At 33.8% G+C, this 20,451-nt stretch overlaps 1 protein-coding gene and 1 long non-coding RNA gene across 4 annotated transcripts in view; one reads left to right on the top strand and one right to left on the bottom strand.

Annotated features, from left to right (window-relative positions):
* The window catches only part of LOC128675795 (microtubule-associated protein futsch), a 163,337-nt gene that overhangs the window by 23,626 nt on the left and 119,260 nt on the right, over positions 1–20,451 (top strand). The window lies entirely within an intron of this gene.
* Positions 7,599–8,647, bottom strand: LOC135309859 (uncharacterized). The gene is made up of 2 exons (XR_010370091.1): positions 8,193–8,647; positions 7,599–8,000 (listed from the first exon to the last, which is right to left on the bottom strand). It is a non-coding gene; the product is annotated as an uncharacterized LOC135309859 (long non-coding RNA).

Raw genomic sequence — 20,451 nt, 5'->3', positions numbered from 1 at the left:
ACAAATTTAAATTTAGTGACAATACCTTAATTAATTTATAGTCTTAATTAATTTATAGTCTAGATAGCGGTTAAGCTCAGTGGTTAAGAGCACTGTCCCGGTTAGGCAGGTGTGTGAATTCGATTCCTGAACTTTTTCATCTCATTAATATTTTTGAAATCGTTCAAAAAGCATATGTTAAGCCTGTTTGAGTATTGAGTTATAGAAATTCAGAATCCCACACGACACTTTTTATTCCAATTGTATTTATAATTGTCTCATTAAAATCCAGGTGCACCAATGTAACGGACGTGGATGCAGCGAAGTGAAAAAACGTCAATTTATTTAAATTGGCTTCGCAAGAACAGACACACAGACCTATCTATCTATATTGTTACACATCTCGTATCCAAGGCTGTATTGACAATGAAAAAGTGTGGCACGTTTTTATGTATAATGCCTTTTAATTTTGAATCGTTCAAGACTAATAGCTAAAATATTTAATTTAAATAAATAAGTACTATTAAAAAAAGTGTCCGATCGAAACTATGACCTTTGCAGCTTGTAATAAAATATAGTTATAAAAAAATATTTTTACCCCATGACCTATTTATGTAAAAAAAATTGTTTCGGCTGCTAAGTAAGCAACTAGCAGAGATAGGTATCTATCTCTATTTACAATTTAATAACGTTTTCCTCATGCATCGGGACTGTAGTAGTTTGTAGCTTTGGTAAATATCATTTAATTTTGAATATGACGTGAAATGACGTGCATGTGAAGACCTAATTTCTGAATAAATGATTTCATTTAAAAATACACGCGAGTGAAGTCGCGGGATACAGGTAGATCGTATAAAAAATAAAATTACAGCAAAATGAAACCATTCGTCGAATTTCGACGTTGATTAAAATTTAATCTGTGCATCGTTAAATTCGTGTTTCATATCAGTATTCCCAAATTGCATTCCCTTTAACAGTGCAAATTAATAAAGGAAACCCCGCCATTGTTTGCAGACCAAAACTGAGTCATGTTGGGAGTATGACTCATAAACACGACCATACGACCAATTTAAGCTGACACACCAGTTCCCCCTGGCAAAAGCCACAGAATTTGTATTAATAAGGCACATAGAAATGCCATATTGTACATAAATACATCATAGCAATACGTTATTGAAAATTAAAATTCAATTGGTTATTTTTCCCGAGCAGTGGTCTTTACCAAACGGCAGCAGATGTTAGCTATGAAAATTTATAATTATAATAACATTTGACGTAAAAAATTGGCTGCAAGTTTTATTTTTAAATGTCGGACGTTGAGTTCTCATATGGACATACGAGTATTTCAAGAAAGGAAAAACGTTTGTCACGTCCTTAAAATTAGAAGGGTTTTATTAATAGATAATATTAAGGGTACAAGTTTCGATCTTACTTTGGGGCTGACTCAATCTGTGTCATTTGTCGCTATATATTTATTTATATAAAAAAATATATATTAATAGAGGAAGACCAACGGATTGAGTGTATTAAGTATGATATAAATAATGGCAATATCGATTCAGAAGTAAACGAAGATCAAAAATTGGAGGGCAAGATAAACACTGAGTATGGAATTACTTACTCTGAAGGAAAGATCTCTCTGTGTAGTTTACCTCGGGCAGGGATAAAATAACGAACATATAACGAACATATGCCACTTCTATTGTTTATACAGTTCGAAATTCAATGATAAAAGGGTATTAAAAAGGTAGCGTGAACAGAATGCCAAAGGTCAAGATAAGATGGTCATGTCTCACGCACGTCTCGTCGAATGACCTTTAAATAATGATGTTTGTTGTCTCGTTGACACGGTTCGCGTGAATTTGTGACGTCACTAATTTGTGGAGTGATCACGGAAATGATAATATATAATAGATTTTATAGAAGTGCTATATTAGTATTTTTCGGTAGGATACAGAAAAACGAAATGTCGTTGATAATATTAATTTTATTTGAGAGATACTCCGTTACACGTTGTCTCTTATAATGATGAGTGATGGAACCATGACAGCTGTCAAATGTTAGTAAATCGGTAGATTTTTGTTCCTTTGCTGATATCATTCCTTACCTAAATTTAAAAGGTTAGTAAACCGGCCGTCCTTTTATCTGTGTGCAAGCGAGGCGATATTATTATTGGGAAATTGAATAACAACAAATGGTTTCGATTTCCAATGTAAACGTCATATTTTGATCTGATGTTAAGAATAAAGGTGGGTTGCACCGTCAAATTATATATAGACGTTAACTTTAAGATGCGCAGAAAAACGCAAATTATCTAAACGTCATTTTATCTAAACGTCAGCGGCGCGCAGGTATATAAATCAACGACAATTTGACGGTGCAACTCTAAGTAGCTTTACTCAAGTAAGTAATTCAGATTCAAATTCAAAATTCTTTATTCAATTTAGAATGATATACATCACTTATTGACGTCAAAAAATTACTTAAACTAAGTCTACTGCCGGCTTCCAAAGCGCAGGTGAAGACGAAGCGGCGCATCAAACTTCACCGCAGCCTTTTCTCCAAGGACGTCAATTAACAAATATAGGTCTTAATACAACATGTCTATATTATTGTTTATGCATTAATATTTATCAAACATTACTCATTATCATTAAATATTTGATAAATGCGACTGCGTGATGTGCATTCAAAAGTAATTAATTTAAAATATTTACAACTGTTTTTATTTATATTTATAAATGCGAAAATATGTTTGTTACGCTTTCGCGCTTTGATTCGATATGAATAGAATGAAGTTTTAGTGAACATAGTCTTTCTTTTTCTTCATAGTCATATTCCTCATGGTTGAGGGTCTAGGTCATTACGTGGAATGAAATACACACAACTTTCTTGGCACTATCAATAGAGTGTGGCATTATTAATGGAGTGGTTTGCCATTACCTTCTCAATTTCACACACAAGTTAATAATAATCAACCAGTGTGCAGGTTTCCACACGATGTTTTCCTTCACCGGAAGCAAGTGATGGTCGATGATAACTACTATACATGAGTCAGATTGGTTGGTATACAAACTCATGTGGCACTAGTAGAATTCGAAGCTCGGACCTTTCGATCCACAGTCGGGCGTCTTAACCATTACACCACCACCGCTGCATCATCGAACATAGTCTGTAGCTTATTATTATTTCAATTATCACACTCGAAGAGAAGAAGAAGAATTTCGATGTCTGAAGCATATAACTAACTTTTTATAACTGTTTCGGTTTTGACCAGTTTCGGCCTAAAAATCTAGTTAAGGTCACATTTTAGTTTTCGGCCTGTTATGCTGAAACTTTCTAGTTCAATTAGTAACTAGTTACTAACTAGTTTTATGCATGAACAGGTTTCTAAGATGATAATAAAAAAATATATTTTATTTGTTTGCGATAACTGAATTATACGATAACTATTTAGATTAAGATTAATACAAGAAAAATATAACTATATATTACCACGGCCGATTTTTCTCAAGTAGGGATCTCTTACAGTTGAGAGAACATGAGGCATACAGTAGCAGGCTAGTTACAACTAATAACGTACAAAACGTGAAAAAATCTCAACTTACGTATTATTTTTTGTATGTATATTAACGATAAGATAAGATTTTTAACTACTGATAGATTGTAGAATATTTCAATACAGAAATGGTAAAAACGACTCTAAATTGTCGAGGAAAGCACAGTCGGTGCCTTGTCAAGTTACAATATTAGTTTGCCGGTTAACCACTAACGTAACTTCTGGACTTCCGGTCAAGTGCGAGCGTCCAATACTGGACAATTATAAATGAGGCAAACTACAAATTTGCGCAGGAAGCATTTAATTTACCCAGGCTATAGGGGCACAGACGTCAATTGTATTGTTGCTGGAATGGTTAAAGTGATGTAACCAATTTCACAAGAAATAAGTCAACACAATTAGATTTAAAAGAATATCTTATCCGATGACAGAATGACAGAACGACAGAACATATCTTACGCGGGATGTCGTAAGGAATATTAAAATATCCAAAACATTAATATATCTATGATGACATTAATATATCAGATAGATATTAATTATAGTCGTAATATTATTTGTTATACATATTATGAGCATTCACAAACATCTATACTGAACTAATATGAAGCGAAAGTCTGTCTGTCTCTAACGCTTTCACGGCTAAACCACTAGATTAATATTGGAACAGATATATTTAGTGACTCTAGATCAAACATAGTCTATCGTCGTCGGCGGAGTTGTGAATATTTAGGTTTGTAATATTATGTATACGAACCAAATATGGCACTCGTTTGTCATTAAACTAAGTTCGGTTTGGACAGAATTGTCTTAAGTCCCGTTGCGTATGTACATGAGTATGTATCTCAAACGCAAAAGTTTGTAAAAGATTGTGGTATTCCTAGTCCAGCACAACGTACTCGTAATAAGGTCAGTGTGACCACAACGTCGGAGAGGGAACGAAACTTTATCGATTGGCGTTAGTGGCAACAACTACAGAACAGAGTTAAATAAATAAATAAATATATTAGGACAAATCACACAGATTGAGCTAGCCCCAAAGTAAGTTCGAGACTTGTGTTATGGGATACTAACTCATTTTATAACAAATACATATATAACATCTAAGACCCGGCCCAATAAGAAAAATATCATTTTCCATCATGACCCGACCGGGGATCGAACCCGGGACCTCTCGGTTCAGAGGCAAGCACTTTAACACTGCGTGAGTTGATCTATGCCATAGATATAAGAATATTCTTATATCTGTGGTCTATTCCATTCGACCAAAAACACTAGTTACAGGGAAGCTTTTCAGGTTCAGTAATGGCAATAATACAAACACTTCCAAACAAAAAAGGTTATAAATTTTTTACTTCTTTTCTTATAGGTAATAAACTTATTTGATTTGCTTCTCTTTCTCTTGTATACCTGCATCCCCTTCTGTGAATCGGTCGGCGTCTTCCAAATCGGATTGTCTACTTGTTTATGTCTGATCACAATTTTGCTGTTATTTATTGGCATTCTATTGGTCATCCAAACCTTCTGTGTATCCAAACCTATGGAAATTATGCGTGTTTTAAAAAAAACCGTATAATTTTGGGTTACCTTTTAAGCCCGGGAGTTATATTTTTTTAGTTAATATTCCAGGATACTTTCAGATGGAATAGAAAGTTTTCCTCTTTCGCTCAAGATCTGGAATTGAACCATCGATGTTCTGACTTCAGCAACTTTGAATTTTATTCTGAACAAGACTGCATACATCTGAAAGTTGTATGGAGTTCTTAATAGTGGACGTTGTTATCAAAACTTTGTCTTTATAATAATTTGTCTTTGAGATGATCTCGACATTTCATATCACTTCATTTATTATCACACTCATGTACGACAAAATGTCTCATCAATTCTTTTGTGGTGGATAGTGGATGTTGCCCGGGGCTTCGCTCGCGTGTGAATTTTGAAATAAAATATAGCCTATAGCAATCTTGGATAATGTACTAACCTTTCTAATGGCGAAAGAATTTTTGAAATCGGTTCGGTAGTTTCGGGGATTATCCGCTTCGAACTCTTCGCTTCAAACATACAAACTCACAAATGCTTATCTCTTTATAATAATAGTATAGACAAAATGAAGTAAAAGTAAAATGTATTTTTATTAATTTCCATTATGATTGCATTTGTTTAAGAGATAAATTGGTTTTCTTTGGCATTTTAAAATTTTCTCTATGCTCTATTTAGTTTTATCCATAGATTAGGCCAGTGCCCCAGCACATGGGGACAATTAAATGGCTGATGATTACGTTTACTCAACTTTATTCTCATAAAAAATCTCATTTTCTTTTTGTTAACAATGAAACATGGCTAAGAACACTCGGGATAAAATTATCTATGAAACAAAAAAAAAACTAAACGAAAAACGGATTCATCCGTTTGGGAGCTACGATGCCACAGACAGATACACACGTTAAACTTACACCCCTTACACTTAACACCCCTCTTTTTGCGTCGGGGGTTAAAACAATACTCAGTTATGCAAACAAAACAGAACAATTATATGACGAACAGATGCTCAAAGTGACAATCTTGTTCAGACTGGCATTATCCCATTGACCCCGACAATTGTGGATATAATACAATAACCATTTACATAAGTACAATGGTCGAGTAAACTGGCCATTTTGATTCTCACTTCTTCTTATTTAATAGCTATATTCTTGTCAGTGGAGTGGGCACACCTCTTTATCTTGTGGTAGCTACCCTTAACTATGAGCACACGACTGTTATAAACATTGCTATTGATATGCAACACTGACTTAACATAATTTACAACCAGAGTTGTCTTAATAATTTTTATATAGTCACATAGCGTCGTATCGCGTCGTGTAGTATTCCGCAACGCAACTAGGGCACCAGGTAGTACAATGGGCCATTTAAATATCAATATATGCGCGACCAATATGGATGTATGCGTCTTTCTGAACAAGACAATTCGCCCAAATTGAGACATTTTGCGTCGCGTGCACCAAATACATTATGCCGGCTCCAACTATCGCCGAACTCAGACAGATGGACGAGAATGCATGAACATTGCGTAGTATATACAAGATCTTTTATTTACCGCAATGAATAACCAGCAGTGTATACCGAATCCGCCAGCGCAAACTATTTCGCGATGATTTATAGTCAACATTAGAGATTCTTGCCTTTGTGACTCACTACAGTTAGGACGATAATGTTCGGGATTTCCTATCTCTTTCTTCAAGTATTATAGCACAATGATTTCCATGTCATTCGACGTGTTTGTTCAGTGTTTTTAGCATAAAATAATATGAGAAAATGGACCGATTACCGATATTATCAACGTGGAAACCGGAGACGAAGCCGCAAACGAACTTGAAATGTAGACAGAAAGGTAATTAAAGTAAAGTAAAATAAAAAACATTTTATTGACAAATTTATTACCTACATAGTTTAACATATTAAAGTAACCAATTAATTTGGGATTTTGCGAATTAATAAGGCGGTGAAAAATCATCACTAATATAAATAACATTTACTAAGAAAATACACAAAAAATATACCTACCGACATCTTATTTTACAACTAAATGGTTTTAGGAACAAGATTAGCAAGCACCATATGAAATTTACTTCAGTAAAAACATGTGATTTATGAAAGCCCTTCTACTAATATATGGGCAAAAATATCGTGCGAAAAATTCCCGCAAATAAAGAGAATTTAGTCCGCCCAGATTTTTATGAGTCACCGATTACCGATATGGCTAAAATAATGGTCGGCACAGCTGACCACGGCCCTTTTTTGGGGTTGAAAAGCCACCCTTTTTAGGCCACTGCCAGTGCCACACATGGTATTTACATAATAGGGAATATTAATGAACTTTTCTTGTGTATTTTATGTTTCAATCTTTTTTTTTTTTACAACAATATTTTATTTTTAATTTTACCTTTTGTGTTCGGGAGTTTTGTTCATGAATTTTCTGTTACACGTTAATTTCCGTAAGTATTTTTTTTTCCTATTGTAATGTTCTTTTTCAACATCACGCGTTGTTTTGTTATATATATATATATATATTCTATCTCCATATATAAAAAACGTATATATTTAAGAATCTATTAGAGAAAGATGAGGGATCTTTATAATCTGTCTCCCTTTATATCTACGAACTTGTGAACTATGGATTTAATTTAAACAATTTCCATGTGAACGTTCGCGAGCGGAGCAAAAACTAATTACTACTATACAAAACGTAATTTAAAGTAAGAAAATATTTTACCGAAATCACGACACTATACGGGGAATGTAGGACACATCGCGTCATACATCCTGCAAACATTTCAAGCCAAAATTGTGACTATGACCTAAACTGGAGCAATTTGAGGTGTGACATCTGCTTCAAATTAGATTTGCGGTCAGCCACCTTCACCGCCGCCTCTCTCTCATTCATACGTGTTTGCATTTATGGCTGAAAATAAAACTATTTTGACCTTGATCAATTTTAATTTTGTAAACTAGAACAACTAAAAAAAATATGACGCAACGACAACCACACGGCGATGTGATTGGTTCGCTGCGTCTCACTTCGAATCAATTTTATAGTGAGATGTGAAATGCAAACTTACACTACTGGAAATAACGTAATAACTTTAATCTGTACCTGAAAATAAGCCTCTGTATATCGCCACAGAAAATTCTGTCGATGGCGTAGTCCCACTGGTCATCAATAATATGATTCTCCGAGACACGCCAAGAAGAAAAAGAAGAATTATGATCAAAGATTTAATAATCTCATTATTAGAAAAGCTACATGAGTTTTGGACACGGTTGAAAGACGTCAATTCCAGTCCAGTTTAAAATATCGTACAGTAATTGATTCCTTTCGTTGCTTGTTTTACAGTTGTTGCTGTTTTACTACTTAATCAAATATCCTTGTCATTCTGTACCATGTGTTTTAAAACATTGTAGATTCTACAGTTGTCCTAGATAATCTGGAATACGACGTGGCACTATTAGAAATGTCACCAGGTAATTCAGTTAGCTCGCTTGGATTGAACTGCGACACACGCTCACAAAATGTCAATATCCCTCGTGTTTCTCAATTCTGATTGGCCAGTTTTGATGATTGCTATTGGCTACTGTGTACATTGCTAATGTACCAACTAGATTTACGGATATAAATAAATATATACCTATATATGGACATATCATACAGATTGTTTTTGCCCCAAAGTAAGTTAAGACTTATGTTATGAGATTTACTTCGTGGTTGTGTAATGGTTAAGACGCCTGTGGATCGAAAGGTCTCAGGTTCGATCCCTACTCGTGCCACATATGTTTGTATACCAATCTGACTCATATATTATAGTAGTTTTCATCGACTACCACTTCAGGTTTCCACACGAAAACATCGTGAGGAAACCTGCACACTTGTTAACTTGTGTGTGAAATCGAGAAAGGAAACGGCAACCCACTCCATTAATAATGCTTCACCGCTTCATGCCTCGTGTAACAGGTAACAAAATAGAACACAGAATAAAATGTGCAGAATACAAATTAAAATTCCCTTTCTTTTAAGTCAAAGAGCAGAAACATTAACAGTGAAGAGGAAGTGACATCTCACTGCAAAGGTTCTTGAATTACAGACGAACATTTTTATTTTGAAGTAAAATTGCGGGATAATTAAAACAAAAGTAGGTCAGATATTCAGATCGAATAGATTGTGTAGTCTTTTTGTTTTAACCCACTACAAAAATGACACGTGTGGAAAAATGTTTTTTCCACTTTTGATTTTGTCCTCAGTTTTTGTTTCAAAGTGTGTGTAATTCATGTCACATAATGCTGGTTGACTAGAATAGATCCCTTTATGGAATAAGTCCGCGACTGTAAATTAATCTCCTTGTTATGTGTGTGCTTTTAACACGTGTTCTTTGTACAGTGAAGATATTATAAACAAACAAACAAAACATGTAACAAATAAAAAAATAAATTACAATTTCGTTGCGCAGAGAGCGCTCGGACGGCCGAGTATGAAATTGTAACAAAGGACAGAGAGCCGTTTGAGGACCCTATGAATAAGAAATATACAAGAAATTGATATTTTCTTCCATTTTCTTTTACGATATACAAGAAAGTTGACATCAATAACTGAAAGGATTTTTTTTTCTCGTATTTCATACAGGCTTGTATTACAATTACAATATTTTTATTGAAGTGAAAACATCTTTAGCGGCGTTGTGCACTTTTTGTGATGGGTAAAAACGGGACCACGCACGGGGCCCTTCTAAATCAATGGAACAACCCTGATCTTATTTTATTTCAAATAAAAAATGATGTTTTTATTAGAAATAAAAAATATAGTTTTTACTAGCAATTATGTTCATAAGTGTACATAATGAAAAACTGTCGATTTCCTAAATAGAAGCTTTGTTTTGTAGACCTTTTCATAGTTAGACGTTTTTCTACATGGGCGATTAGCTAGCTAGGCAAATTGCTCATTAGACGTATCGCTTTATTGGACGTTTTGCTACTTAGACTTTCTGATTGAGAGGGAAAAATATGTAAGTGTCTACCATATTATTATTCAAGAGCCCTCTGATAGAGCTACAGACAGTAGAGACAAATTTAATGCCAGCTCCACACTGTCGCCAACTATTATTCCCAGTAGTCCCCTCTAGTACCGTCCCCCGGGATGACAACTATGAATTTTCTTGCCAAACAGTTTGCCAAACTTTAGCAGATTCAGTATACATTGCTGGTTTTTCATTGCGGTAAATAAAATAACTCATACTAACTACGCAATGTTCACGTATTCGCGTCGGCATGTGTCTGAGTTCGGCGACAGGAGCTGGCATTAAATGGAGTAGGGACTGTTTTGTAAATTACAGAGCGCTAGGTAATGACTGGGTTTCTTTATATTCCTGTGTTGTCTATTAGCCGCGCCACGAAAAGAGCCCCCAGAGGTGGCGCTACTGTCGCCTGTCGACCACAGTTTAGACGAAGTGTTACTCATAGTTCCATATTTCGCCGTGACTTGTTTCGTGGCACGTTCCTAGGCGCACAGTCACGGTTTGAGATCGTTATGATTGTAGACTGTAAACTATTTATTAGATATGGTAATCAATAAAACAAATAGCATGGTATGATGGTAACCTATCGTGCATGCTTTGAACATCAGTTTATTAACGCAAATTCTGATTTTTATTCCTATCTTTAGTCAAAGTTGAGAGACAAATCATTTATTCAGAATAAAGACCTTCACAGACACTTTTTCACGTCATATTCTAATTTATAATAAATAAATAAAGAAATATATATATATATATATATATATATATATATATATATATATATATATATATATATATATATATATATATTTATTTATTTACGCCTTTTGCTATGGAGACCCTGGGACCTTGGGGTGCGGATGCAAAAACCCTTTACAAAGAAATTTCCACATGCCTGGTCGATGTCTCTGGGGACCCAAAAGCTATTTTGGCCAACGTTTGAGTTTGGCCATACAAAGAGGAAATGTTGCCAGCCTTCTGGGAACTTTGCCGCACGACGACGGCGATTTAGGATCAATTTTTTATTGAAATTAATTTAGTATTTATCATTTAGTTTAGTTATTTTAAGTTATAGTAATTTATATTGTAAACACTTTTATTCTTTTAGTCCATACCATTAGGTTCTATTCTCATTTATAATTTAGTTGAGATATTTCCTATATTTTTTCTTTTTGTAAGATAGATTGGATGTAGAAACGGGGAGGATTTAGCCCAGCATTGGGATAAGACAGTTCAAAAACATAGAGTATTTAAACTTTGCCAAATTCTATTGTAAAAGGTCAATTGGAATTTATCTACAATATTTAATTTTCCATTGGAAATAAATTGCCATCACTTCTGATAGCCGTTTGATAACCGCGATTCCCAAATATACTATTAACATTGTGAAATTTAACCCGATTAGATGATAATCCTTCAATTTCCAAAGAAAATGACCGCAATTAAAAATCCGTTAATACGTCAATTAAACACAAATACTGTTTAACAACGAAGCAAAAAGTTGCATGAATTTACGACTGTTGTGTGTCCAATTATTAAAGTGGATGTACACGATGTTAGTACAATACAATTAATTACACTTAGTAAGTAGCAAACGTTTAGTAAAAATAAAAATTGACGAGAAAAATTGCCTGTGAAGCTCTAATTTCTGAATAAATGATTTGAATTTGAATTTAGTATTTCAACAGTTTTGCAAACTGCGTGTTCGCTTCTATATAATGCTATACAGAGTTTTTTAAAACACTGGCTTTTTAACATACAACCATATCGTAGTGAAATTGATGACTGAGGAAAGATCATCCCAACTCTAAATAAGCTGTAGTTCTATCCGACGATTAATATCCTAATCCTAATCTTCAGTAATACTATAAAACCGTAAGTTCGTTTGTTTATTACTTCTTTAACTGCTTAAACAATGTTCTTGAAATTATACATGTACTTTGTAGTATGAAGAAGGACGTAAGGAAGACATCCCGGAAAAATAAAGGTTCCCGTGAGAAATTCACGCGGCCTAAACCACCGGTAAAAGCCAGTAACATATTAAAATAATAATAGATAAACATAATTTCGTGAATGCGTTAAGATTAATTTCGGAACTGTTAAAAATAAATTAATGTCTTCAATGCGGCACGAAAAATACTACCAATTAATACTATCTGCTAAATTGATCATTAGGAAAAACTTTTCGTAGTTAATCGTGCAATTTTTTTTACAGCGAATTGTAAAGTGAGTGGCCGGTTTTATCTTTGATGTCTACACGTCGCTATCAAAAAAGTGTTCGGTCGAAAAAATCAATGCATGTTTGTGATTTACGGTCCAATAGACATAGTATAGTCAGATATAGATCAAAAGTCGTGTACTCCGGTTGTAATGAAAGAATTTTGCAACTTTGTAACATTGCTTGTTTTACTGTGTGCGTAATGCGACTATAATACTATTCTGGATCTATTATAGCGTACGTAAAATTGTTCTTATTTTGGCACGTGAATACCAGATTGTAATGTGAATTGCATGCAGGGATATTATACATTAGTCTGATTTGTATCATTTGGAAATATAAATAAAAAAAATAAAAGAAAAACATGGTGAAAGAATTTTTGAAATCGGTTCGGTATTTTCGGAGATTACCCGCCTCAACATACAAACTCACAAACGCTTACAATATTAGTCTTCATAGTCGTATTCCTCATGGCTGAGGGTCGTGGTCATTAGGTATGTGGAATGAAACACACACAACAACTTTCTTGGCATTATTAATGGAGTGGTTTGCCATTGTCTTCTCCATTTCACACACAAGTTAATAATGTTAATAATAATCAACCAGTGTGCAGGTTTCCTCACGATGTTTTCCTTCACCGGAAGCAAGTGGTGATCGATGAAAACTACTATACATGAGTCAGATTGGTATACAAACTCATGTGGCACGAGTAGGATTCGAACCAGGGACCTTTCGATCCACAGGCGGGCGTCTTAACCATTACACCACCACCGCTTCAATATGTACAATATATATATAATAAAACTGTAAATGGGATATGTCTGTACATAGGAGATATTATGGGACGTTTTTGTCTGTCTGTCTGTATGTTTGTTTGTTCGCGTACTTGTATACCTTGTACACTTTTTTCTGTAGTTTTTCCGTGTCCATAAACTTATAAACCAATAAATAGAATCAATTTATATATATATCATTAAATAACAATAGCTGTACATTTCACAGAACTGTTCCAGAACCCGTCCCTCAACTACAGTTTAACAGTTCTAAACATAGACATACAAATAATGGCAATCGCGATACAATACAAGGCTATTGAGAAAGTAGTTCGCGCTTGGCCCAGTTTAGGAGCAGAGGAGTTCTATTGTGGCGGATTTTAGATCTAAATCCGTGATATCGATTGTTGATGAGATGAGAAAGAAAACATCGTGAGGAAACCTGCACACTGGTTGATTATTATTAACTTGTGTTTGAAATGGATTGGTGGTATTTTAAGTTAATTGTGTTTCACATCGATATATGATCGACATATGAGAACTGTACTCAAACAAGTATCATATAAGTTGGTATCTAGTAGATAAATCGCAATTGCAACGATGCAGTGGGCGAGACACAGACCTTTGCATCCGACCCAGTCAGTTGGGCCCACACTTCAAGGCTAACCTCAAATATTCACTTCGTTCACGAATTTTAAACAATACTAAGTATATTCAGTCGGTAGGTAGGTGCTATAAATGGTATATAATTCGTAGTAAACTTAAAAACTGCAGATTTTCTTTTCATTGTTTAATGGGGTTAATCATGTAATGAGGAGAGTTTGATGATAAATCTTTTTGGCGAGCCATTTCTCCATATTCTTTTCTTTTTCAGCCAATTTGGGGCCGAAAACTATTATGCTGGTGATAAAGTTAGGTATACGAGCAATGTCGCAATCAAAAGTAAATAAATAAAACTTATGAACTCTATTAGTCATTCTTATTCCAATACATACCATACTATATACCATACCATTATACCTGGGTATAAAGAAAAAAAATTTATTATTTTTACGTGATTTTTTTGTTGTGACCTGTTAAATGGTCCTAAAGAGCGATTGAAATAGTTCCATATAGGGTAAGAAATTTACCTACATTTTACTGATATTATTGAATCTTAACCTTTCTACTGTCGAATATTTAAGTATAATACCTAAAAGCATGCGATTTTCCAATCGAATGCAAATTCGATCGAACATACAGGTCATACAGGTCAACGGCCCACTAACCATAACCATGCCAGTTAAGCAAAGTAGTAATTAGAAAATTGCAATATAACATTTGAATCATACGATCTGCGTCTACGTCACAGATATGGGCTTTTTTGAGTTGTACATTCGTATCGCATGTCGAGCAATTTTAGCACGTCATATTTTGTTTCTTATCTAATCCCGATGATATCTGGGCTCCGGCGTTCTACTGAGGAAGAAACTAGGAAGTCGCTCAGATGAAAAAGAGATCATTTTCTATAATGCTGGCTACACACTATCGTCGAACTCAGATGCCGACGCGAATGCATAAGCATTGAGTAGTTCGTTTGAGAGCTTATATTTACCGCAAGTAAAAACCAGCAATATGCGTCGAACAGCGAAAATGTTTGCTGATAGTGTGGAGCCGGTATAAAAATAGAAGGTTCAGATTTATTTTAAAAGTAACAGTTTTAAAAAATTAGAAACAGAGACTGTTTCTAATTTTTAAGAACTGTATTTTTGTACAATCAAGAGTTAGTAATAACTGGACATATTAAAAATATATTTTTCCAATGGAAAGTAACCGGTTTGATTCTCATTTTTGTTTATAATATATTTAAATAATATATGCAATTGACATGAAAGTGGTGACATTACAGAAAGTACTAAAGCCGGTGCCATACAGCTGCTAATTGGCACCGCTTTCTCTGAACCTCTATGGGAATAATTATTTTCAATTTAAAATGGTATATGCAAGTGTCGGATTGCTGGAATTTTATTACGCCTAAATGATTAAGAGAAGGTATAATAAATGTAAAATGACTGTCTATTGCCTATATATATATATATATATATATATATATATATATATATATATATATATATATATATATATATATATATATATATATATATATATATATATATATATATATATATATATATATATTATAATCAGCACTCGGATCACAATCATAACCTGTTTTGATATACCTTTTGACTATGTACATTATGTACTTTTACATATTATTAGAAAAAAAAACATTGTAAGAAACAATAACGGTAAGTCAATCTGGCATGATAGGGACCAACACTGTTCAAATGAGTTTCTTTCGGCATTTCTTCTCAGTAGTGGTCGTTCCGAAATGCCAGTAGTTTGTAGCTTGTGAGAAATAACTATAAATATAAAAATTGACGAGAAAAAGTGCCTGTGAAGGTCTAATTTCTGAATAAATGATTTGAATTTGAATTTTTTGAATTTGAATTTGAATTTGGAGAAGGCAATGGCGAACCACTCCATTAATAATGCCAAGAAAGTTGTTGTGTGTGTTTCACTCCACGTAATGACCACGACCCTCAGCCATGAGGAATACGATTATGAAGAAGTCTAGTGAATGTTGTTTATACGGAAAAGTGGTCAAAGCCAATAATCGCGACCATTTGTCACTTGCACAGCGTGCTACGGTCCCGTCCCGATACAATCTGCGTTTATTTCCGACGGGCCGATGTGAAACAAGAGTTTGTCTTCAAATATGGACGTTAAAGATAGTATTGATAATACAGTCTGTCTATGAAGAGCAGAATGAGAAAACAAGAGAGCGCTGTGTTCTTTACGGAGTTATAGTGTTCACTGTACACTATATCTCCCGCATATATGTAAGTTAAGTTTTAAAAATGTACCCGCATCGGTATTGTGGATATTAAGTGTTACCTACCCTTATAACAAGAAGTTTATTTGTTGGATGAAATTTAAAAAAAAAACTACTTTCAATATTCATTTCGCTACAACTTTTGAACAACTGAACCGATTTCGCTCAAACAAATCAAAGTACCAAAAATTGCATTTTCCGCATAAAATTAGCTATGAAATAAATAAAAAAAACCTCATCCAAATCGGTTCACCCGTTGATGAGCTACGGTGCCACGTATACGTGGTCACAGACACACTTCAAACTTATAACACCAATAATTTTGCGTCGTTGGTTAAAAAGTAAAAGCATACTTTATGCTAAAGTATGCTTTGTCAAAATCGCAATTGTATATGAACAATGACAGGTACATTAACTTAACTATTTGCGCCTCGGATCGTTGTCGTTTTTATTCTCTTCTTGTTTTATTACCTCGATGAATACTATTATTATTATCAATTATCTGTACATGTGAACTCTATAAATTAGCATTGGAAGATGTATGAAAATATGAAATGAATACTTGCCCAGGAAAATATAATTCCAATATAGCTGGAAAGAATCGACACGTAAAGAAGAAGAATTTAATTTTGAAATGGTGTTCAGTGTTCTTATTATATATGGTTGAATCTAGAAATACAACTGAAAAAAAAAATATAAGTCCAGTGAGACACAATCGTGACTTTAAAGAATTAGAGTTGCCACTTTTGCCATTTGCCACCATGTTCAGCCCTCGCTAAATCATATATATATATTTTTATACGGAATCATATATATATACGGACAAATCACACAGATTGAGCTAGCCCCAAAGTAAGTTCGAGACTTGTGTTATGGGATACTAACTCAACGATATTATATTTTATAACAAATACATATATAGATAAACATCCAAGACCCGGGCCAATCAGAAAAAGATCATTTTCCATCATGACCCGACCGGGGATCGAACCCGGGACCTCTCGGTTCAGAGGCAAGCACTTTACCACTGCGCCATCGAGGTCGTCAAATATTAGGGACGATAAATAAGATTATTCAGATGATCAGACAAAAACAATGGCCACTCTGAATAGAAGCAGACTGATGACTTGGACGATTGTTGTTTTATTAGATAACAATATCTATTGTGGACGAGAAGCGATTATTTCGTGTCAAGTGTTTGTAATTACAATTCCTGGGATGATTTATCATATCGAGTGTGTTATCGCGGACACAGGCGTCAGATTTCGGATTTTTTAAATACGTATTTAAATTAAACAAACTAGGATTTTAAAATTCCTTCGATAAACAGATAGTTAATAATATGTTAAATCTATCTTATAAATGACTAGCTGCGACCCGGAGCTTTGCTCCCGTAAGAATTTCAGGATAAAAAATACCCTATGTGTTATTCCAATCGGTTTAGTAGATTTTGCGTGAAATAGTAATAAAATACATACACCCTTACAAACCTTCGCATTTATAATATTAGTCAAATAGGATTTCAATACTAATTCTGTTACATACTAAAGTGGTTACAACGTGAATTTTGGCGTCATGTATGCTCACTTAACTTACCTATTCTTTGTGGCATTTATTTAGATTTTTGTCTAAGTTGGTTTGAAAGACTTATTTATATAGAGCTATTATATATAATATATTATATGAAATATGATAACAATGAACAATTTTATGAAAAAACATTACAAATGTACACTTTATATGAAATAACTCAAAGCGAGTCATAATTTACACAAACCTCACCAGATCCAGCTCGTTTAAAATGACTAGACCCTTCTACCCTTCACACACATGTCCATTAAACCCATATCGTGTTTCCAAGAAGCCTTTTGACCTAGAAATAGGATATTTTCCTTACATTACAACCGGGACACAGAAAGGTTATATCGTAGAGTAGATAAGAACAAAGACAAGCATCTTATAAACATTTGTTTAAAAATCAATTTGGTGTACATAAACTGTTATTCGCTATGAACTAAGAGCTCGCGGACACAATAAATTTTTGATGAGTTGAGAGATGAGAGATCACACCAACGGTTCGAAAGCTATCGCGTTACAAACATACATACATGTTTGTAACGCAATAACTTTCGAACCGTTGGTCTGATTTTGATGAAATTTATAATAATATAAAAAATATTGACTGATAAGTCAATAGAATTTTTATGTTCGTGGGGCATCAAAATCGTTTAAGTCGTTTTTGAAATATTCCCAAATTTTGTAAAAAAATATTGTGTTCGCGAGATCTAAGTTCGCGGCGAATAGCTAGTATACTTAAATTTACTTTTAATGGTATAACAGCCCTTATAAAACTGGAGTTTACATAATTTAACGTAGCACTGAAATACAGCTATTTTATGTTTTCAATACGCCTGATGAAACGTTTCAATAGCTTGCACATGTATTTTATGTATGTGATTGGATTTTATTTAAGCCAAACTTATTCAAAGCTTGGTCTTCAAAATATATTTCATCTTGCAAGAGTTTGAATAGGCAAGGACTCAAGTTATAATCATAATATTGAATTGTTATGGTATGATGGAAGTGAGATGTTGGCATTGGATTTTTACGATTATTATAAGGCAATTTTAAAAGAAAATTTGTGTATTCGTTTGTGGATTATGTGTTATATTGTAGTTTACGGCAGTGCCATCTATCCAGTTATATAAAATCAGAAGTCATTTGTTTATTAAATCATTATGTTGTCTGAAATTTTGTCTATTTCACTATTTGTGGACTGATTTACCCGATATGTTGTAGCACATAGGTTAGTCTTTGTTAATCAATCGATCGGAAATTGGGCTGAAAAATTATTGTAATGAAAATATCAAAGAACGTTGACACGTTAAAATTTTCCCGAATTGAAAAACTTTCAGTCCACATTAACCAACCAACACTATTCAAACACTACCTATTTGAATGAATTTCATTCAGCATTTCTTCTCGGCTGTAGCCGTTGCGAAATATAGACGACTTCGGTGGCGCAGTGCTAAAGCTCTTGCCAGTAAACCAAGAGGTCCCGGGTTCGATCCCCTGTCGGGTCATGATGGAATATGATCTTTTTCTGATTGGCCCGGGTCTTGGATGTTTATCTATATAATGTATTTGTTATAAAATATAGTATCGTTGAGTTAGTATCCCATAAAACAAGTCTCGAACTTACTTTGGGGCTAGCTCAAACTGGGTGATTTATCCTAATACATATATATATATATTTCTTTAAAAACTTTTCGAGAAATCACTATATAAAAGAGTTCCTGTGAAGGTCTAACTTCTGAAAAAATTGACAGTTACTTTGTATATTCGAATTGAAAATGAAATCTAAATTTTGCTATTTAACTTTTCACAGGTAAGTCGACTGTTAAGAAGCCAATTCCCAGCAAATAAGTTAATAACTTTGGTAAGTTCATTAGTTTATTTTGGGGTTTATTGGACAAACACAATAGGACAAATGCGATTCCGGTTTCTTTTTTTTTTTGTTTTGTGTATGTCAAGACTTTCGAGATATCATATCATGAAATCAAATTAAATTCTTTATTTGCGTATATGGGTGTACAACACTTTAAAATATAATATTATAGCACTGCCATACACTACCTATAGGCATACAAATTTTACAATGTTAATTAATTACAAATCTAATGAATTAAGTACAATAAAATGTATGTTAAATATTTTTTTTTTCAATATGGTTGCTATGTCCTAAACTGTCAACACTTTAGTTGTATGGAAAAAAAAATTATAATTAGACAATTAGACATGCATAATGTTCAAGTGAATGTCTTCTTCTTGGAGTTTATTTCTGGCCAGTTCCGTAAACTACTGAGTTTTTCTCTTGTTTCCATTTATACTAATTCCTGTTCCATTATAAATGAGTAAATTGTATCTTTATATGTTTGTTTATTAACTCTACATGTTTTATTTGCTCAATACCTTACTCACTCAGCCTATATAGAAATTTTGCATACATTTATTGAGTAGAGTACCTAAGTTTACAGAGCAAGTAAAGCCGCGCGCAAAGGTTAGTGATAAATAAACGTAAAAAGAACCGTTTAGTCTCGCTCCGTCGCTTTAAGAGAAAACCGCAAAAGTCGTTAATTTTTTACCGTCAACGCGCCTTTTTTTTTTAAATATTTTTTGCGGATTTGCATACTGCACGCGATGCACTGCATACCAATGGATTCGTTAAAAAAAAGCTTGCGCTGACGTAATTAGCGGCTCATACGGAAAAGTGAGACGTAACTTTCATTATTTTTAGGGTTCTTTAGTGAACAAGGAATTTACAATTGTGTCATGTCTGACCGTCATCCTTTTAGTATCGAAACTGTAGCTAAAAGATTATAATTTGGTATAGATATATTTATAAAGCGACCATATTTTTCTGTAAACGACAATAGATTAGCCTGTAATGATAGATGTGAGTTGCAAATCAATAAAAATAT

Source organism: Plodia interpunctella, chromosome 15 (assembly GCF_027563975.2).
Source record: "Plodia interpunctella isolate USDA-ARS_2022_Savannah chromosome 15, ilPloInte3.2, whole genome shotgun sequence".
Classification (NCBI taxonomy): domain Eukaryota; kingdom Metazoa; phylum Arthropoda; class Insecta; order Lepidoptera; family Pyralidae; genus Plodia; species Plodia interpunctella.
The sequence above is the reverse complement of the archived record's forward strand: the minus strand, read 5'-3'. Positions and strand labels throughout refer to the sequence as shown.